Source organism: Lethenteron reissneri, chromosome 57 (assembly GCF_015708825.2).
Source record: "Lethenteron reissneri isolate LAM-NWPU_2019-01 chromosome 57, ASM1570882v1, whole genome shotgun sequence".
In the NCBI taxonomy this organism is placed as follows: domain Eukaryota; kingdom Metazoa; phylum Chordata; class Hyperoartia; order Petromyzontiformes; family Petromyzontidae; genus Lethenteron; species Lethenteron reissneri.
The window spans coordinates 5807953-5813952 of record NC_083835.1 but is presented as its reverse complement, the minus strand read 5'-3'; positions in this window follow the sequence as shown (position 1 = coordinate 5813952).

Below are 6000 nucleotides of genomic sequence, written 5' to 3'. Positions count from 1 at the left end.
ACGTCACGGCAGTTAGACCATTAGGGGCCGTCCATAAATGACGTCACGCACCTAGGTGGGGGGGGGTCAGACATTTGTGACGATGTGTGACGAGGTGGGGGGGGGTTGAGAAATGTGACGTCACATCAAAATGGGCAATTTTAAATAAATATAGACAACACGTTCTAAATTTCGATGTAAAGCTTTCGTGACTGCAGGGATTCATCTTCTTGGTTCTTCCGGTAAAGTCACGTAGAAGGGAAGTAATACATTAATAAAAAATTAAACATAATAAAATAAAGTTCTACTTAATTAAATAGACTTTTTAACAAATGTTTTCTCCTACAACATCAGAGTGCAGCGCCACATTAAATACGCACTACAATGACAATAGTTTAAAGCGATTTGAAGCACGTTTTTTTTTTGGGAGGGGGGGGCAGAGCTTTGTGACGTCATATTTGAGGGGGGGTCTGACTTTTTGTGACCCCGTGTGACGATGGGGGGGGGGGGGGGGTCAAAAATCGTCCAAAATCGCGTGACATCATTTACGGACGGCCCCTAACCCTCTCGCCACCGCAGCACCGATTTCCACTTGGGTGACACGCGGAGTTTGTCCGCTACCACGAGGGGGCGACAGACGCACGCGTTTGTTCTTCAATGGAAACGGGACACACGTGTGACAAGCAGAGGTCGCAAACGGGTTTTGATTAATCTTCTTGGTTCTTTCGGTAAAGTCACAAAGAACCAAGAAGATTAATCCCTGCAGTCACGAAAGCTTTAAATCGAAATTTTTATTTTTATTATTTATTATTTCCCTTCTACGTGACTTTACCGAAAGAACCAAGAAGATAAATCCCTGCAGTCACGAAAGCTTTAGCACGAACGAGATTACAGGCGTTGAGAACAGACGGACATCCGCCTCTTCGGCTGCACGACAGCGCGGTCGCCTGGAACGTGTCAAGATCACCGCCGCCCCGTGTCGATGACCGTGAGCGGAAATCGAACTTGGAAACGCCGGGTTCCGAGCGCAGCGCGCCAAACCGCTGCGCCACCGCTCCCGACTTTGTAAGTAACACCCCCACCCACTGACCCCCCCACCCACCGCCCCCTCCTGCCCCCCACCCACCACCCCCCGACCCCCACCCACCGCCCCGCCGCCCCCCCACCACCCTCCCCACCCACCAACCCCCCACCGCCTCCCCACTCACCGCCCCCCCCCCCACCGCCTCCCCCCACCGACCCCCCCCTCACCGCCCCCCCCCACCGCCCCCCCCCACCGCCCCCCCCACCGCCCGCCAACCCACATCCCCCACTCGCCCCCCCCACCGCCCCCCACTGCCCCACCCACCCTCCCACCGCCCCCCCCTCTTCCTCCCCACTGCGTCAAGCGAGCGACCACGTGGGGCCTGTTCCCCATTAGCTCCCGCGAGTGCTGTGCGCGTGACGTCGAGCCTGCCTGTCCTTTGTGTGCGCGAGATGGGGGGGGTGGGGGTTGGGGGGGGTGGTGGGGGGTGGTGGTGGGGTGGTGGGGGGAGGTTTGGGGGGGTGGGGGGGAGGTGGTGGGGGGGTGGTGGGGGAAGGTTTGGGGGGGGGGTGGGGGGAGGTGTTGGGGGGGGTGGTGGAGGGAGGTTTGGGGGGGTGGGGGGGAGGTGGTGGGGGGGTGGTGGGGGGAGGTTTGGGGGGGGTGGGGGGGGAGGTGGTGGGGAGGTGGTGAGGGGGGTGGTGAGGGGGGTGGTGGGGGGAGGTTTGGGGGGGGTGGGGGGGGAGGTGGTGGGGAGGTGTGAGGAGGGTGGTGGGGGGAGGTTTGGGGGGGTGGGGGGGTGGTGGGGGGGAGGTGGTGGGGGGGTGGTGGGGGGAGGTTTGGGGGGGAGGTGGTGGGGAGGTGGTGAGGGGGGTGGTAGGGGGGAGGTGGTGGGGGTGGTGGGGGGAGGTTTGGGGGGGGTGGGGGTGGTTTAGTGGGGGGAGGTTTGGGGAGGGGTGGGGGGAGGTTTGGGGGGGGGTGGGGGTGGTTTAGTGGGGGGAGGTTTGGGGGGGGCGGTTTACGAGACTCGGCTGACTACGCGACCACGTGGTGTGTTCAATCTGCGACAGCGGCCCCCACATCCCCACCGCCCCCCCCCCCCGTATTTTATTTTAAATTCGTGGAAAAGCGAATTTAAGGGCGTACGCGAACTGAGTTTATGTTCCGTTACGGGGTTGTATTATTTTATTTTTATATGTTAATGAATATCATCAAAGAAACGCAGCCTCCTTATACAAAAACGCCGAATACCCCAACCCCCCAAGACTTTATTGGGCACCACGGTGGCTAGGAGATGTTGACTACCTCGCCTGGTGTACAGGAGGTCGTGGGTTCGATCCCAACCCTGACGCCTGCTGCTGTATATTTGAAGTTTACTTGTCTCTCTCTCTCATCGTCACCACGGTGGCTAGGAGATGTTAACTACCTCGCCTGGTGTACAGGAGGTCGTGGGCTCGATCCCAACCCAGACGCCTGCTGCTGTATATTTGAAGTTTGCGTGTCTCTCTCTCATCATCATCATCATCACGGTAGCTAGGAGATGTTAACTACCTCGCCTGGTGTAGAGGAGGTCGTGGGCTCGATCCCAACCCTGACGCCTGCTGCTGTATATTTGAAGTTTGCGTGTCTCTCTCTCATCATCATCATCACGGTAGATAGGAGATGTTAACTACCTCGCCTGGTGTACAGGAAGTCGTGGGCTCGATCCCGACCCTGACGCCTGCTGCTGTATATTTGAAGTTTGCGTGTCTCTCTCTCATCATCACGGTGGCTAGGAGACGTTAACTACCTCGCCTGGTATACGGGAGGTCGTGGGTTCGATCCCAACCCTGACGCCTGCTGCTGTATATTTGGAGTTTGCGTATCTCTCATCATCATCACGGTGGCTAGGAGATGTTAACTACCTCGCCTGGTGTACAGGAGGTCGTGGATTCGATCCAAACCCTGACGCGGCCGGGTACGGGTACCCGTTTGCGACCCTGGTGCGGCCGGGTACGGGTACGGGTAAGGAATCAAAACCCGATTTAAAGATTTCGTGACTGCAGGGATTCATCTTCTTGGTTCTTTCGGTAAAGTCACGTAGAAGGGAAATAATAAAATAATAAAAATAAAATTTAATTAAATAATTCTCACGACGTTTCGGCCACAACGCAAGCAGCCGTCCTCAGGTGAAGAACAGGTGTGTCGGGAAGACAGCGTCTTATTATTTTATTATTTCCCTTCTACGCGACTTTACCGAAAGAACCAAGAAGATGAATCAAAACCCGTTTGCGACCTCTGCCCAGTGGTTGGGCCACCTCCACACTGACCGCAGGTGTTTGTTTCTGCGCACGATTGATTTATTCTGTCAATTGTCGCCTCTTTTTAAATCCTTTATATTAAGTTCGCTTGCTTGCTTGCGCGCTTACGACCGTGCAAATCTTTCGGTCGTTTTTTAACCCACTTCCCGTGATCCAATCGAGCTGACATTTTGCACACAGACTCGTTGTGCGTGACAATTTATTTTCGTGAAAATTTTTTTTCCATAACTTTACACTTTTTAGGAAAAAAAATAGATTTAATTACCAATTGCTTAAAGGTGGCAGGCCATCATCTGACCCATAGGTGGCAGTCATCTCAAGCCAGAGGACGAGAGGACTCTAGCCGCCACGCATATAAAGGATTTATAGTGAAAAACTTTGTTTTTACGGGTTAATTGTTTTCACCCTCCCCGTCGTTTACCCGCCCCCCGCCCCCCAGCTTTCTCTATCTCTCTTTCTCTCCCCACGAGGTATTCATGTCCAGAGATTGACAGAGCCCGTGGGCTACGGCCAGTGACAGACTGAGGGTCAACGTCGGCCGAGGAATTCTGGAATGCCACGGCGTGCCGAGGAGATGTTAACTACCTCGCCTGGTGTACAGGAGGTCGTGGGTTCGATCACAACACCGACGATTCCTGTTGTATATATGGAGTTTGCGTGTCTCTCTCATCATCATCACGGTGGCTAGGACATGTTAACTACCTCGCATGGTGTACAGGAGGTCGTGGGTTCGATCCCGACCCTGACGCCTGCTGCTGCTGTATATTTGGAGTTTGCGTGTCTCTCTCATCATCATCACGGTGGCTAGGACATGTTAACTACCTCGCATGGTGTACAGGAGGTCGTGGGTTCGATCCCGACCCTGACACCTGCTGCTGTATATTTGGAGTTTGCGTGTCTCTCTCTCTCATCATCATCATCACGGTAGCTAGGAGATGTTAACTACCTCGCATGGTGTACATGAGGTCGTGGGTTCGATCCTGACCCTGACGCCTGCTGCTGTATATTTGCAGTTTGCGTGTCTCTCTCTCTCTCCCCGTGGTCGCGTGGCATTTTTCTCCAGGGTCTTTCTGTTTTTCCCTCCACCACATTCCGAATGGACGTCACGCGTTTAAAGCATTTGGGCTGCTGCTATAAATGTCCACGTGGTGATGGTGGTGATGATGATGGTGATGATGATGCTGGTGATGATGGTGATGATGATGGTGATGATGGTGATGATGGTGATGATGATGATGGTGATGATGATGATGATGCTGGTGATGATGGTGATGATGATGGTGATGATGGTGATGATGGTGATGATGGGATGATGAGAAGCTCACTTCGTTGAGCTATCGTTTGCGACATGCAGGTCACTTACGCACAAAGAGTTACACAGATCCAACGGGGCATTACTTCATGTAACAAAAAAAAACTAATTCGAGAAACACAACGGCCCAAAAAATTCGGGCTGCGGACACATTTTTTTTATTGATTGATTCACTTTAAAAATGCGTTGCGTGATGACAAACCTCGTAGCACCGAGGAGCTAGATTTGACGACGCATGTGCGTGGATCTTGCCTGCTGCGATCACACTGTAGTGTGTAGTGTATAGGGTAGTGTAGTGTATAGTGTAGTGTATAGTGTAGTGTATAGGGTAGTGTGTAGGGTATTGTGTAGTGTATAGTAGTGTAGTGTATAGTAGTGTAGTGTATAGTGTAGTGTATAGTATAGTGTATAGTGTAGTGTATAGTGTAGTGTATAGGGTAGTGTGTAGTGTATTGTAGTGCAGTGTGTAGTGTGTAGGGTAGTGTATACTGTAGGGTATTGTGTATGGTCGTGTGTAGTGTAGTGTATAGTGTAGTGTATAGTGTAGTGTATAGGGTAGTGTGTAGTGTAGTGTGTAGTGTAGTGTATAGTAGTGTAGTGTATAGTGTAGTGTATAGTGTAGTGTATAGTGTAGTGTATAGTAGTGTAGTGTATAGTAGTGTATAGTGTAGTGTATAGTGTAGTGTATAGTGTAGTGTGTAGTGTAGTGTATAGTAGTGTAGTGTATAGTAGTGTATAGTGTAGTGTATAGTGTAGTGTATAGTGTAGTGTATAGTGTAGTGTGTAGTGTAGTGTATAGGGTAATGTATAGGGTATTGTGTATGGTCGTGTGTAGGGTAGTGTATAGTGTAGTGTATACTGTAGTGTATATTGTAGTGCAGTGTGTAGTGCATGGGGTAGTGTATAGGGTAGTGTAGTGTATAGGGTAGTGTATGGTGTGAAGAACCACTGCTGTAGAGGTGCAGGAAGGACGAAATACACTTAACCATTCACATTACCAGCAGCAGCATTGTCGTCAGCCATGTTCAATCCGCTGCTTGATGAAGGCCTCGCATGATGATCTGGGGGGGGAGCTGCCAATGGTAAACTGGGCTCCCATGGTAAACTGGACATCCACGGTAAACTGGACTCCCATGGTAAACTGGACTCCCATGGTAAACTGGACATCCACGGTAAACTGGACTCCCATGGTAAACTGGGCTCCCATGGTAAACTGGATATCCACGGTAAACTGGACTCCCATGGTAAACTGGACTCCCATGGTGAACTGGACTTCCATGATGAACTGGACTCCCATGGTGAATTGGACTTCTATAGTAAACTGGATCCCCACGGTGAACTGGACTTCCATGGTGAACTGGACTCCCATGGTGAACTGGACTCCCATG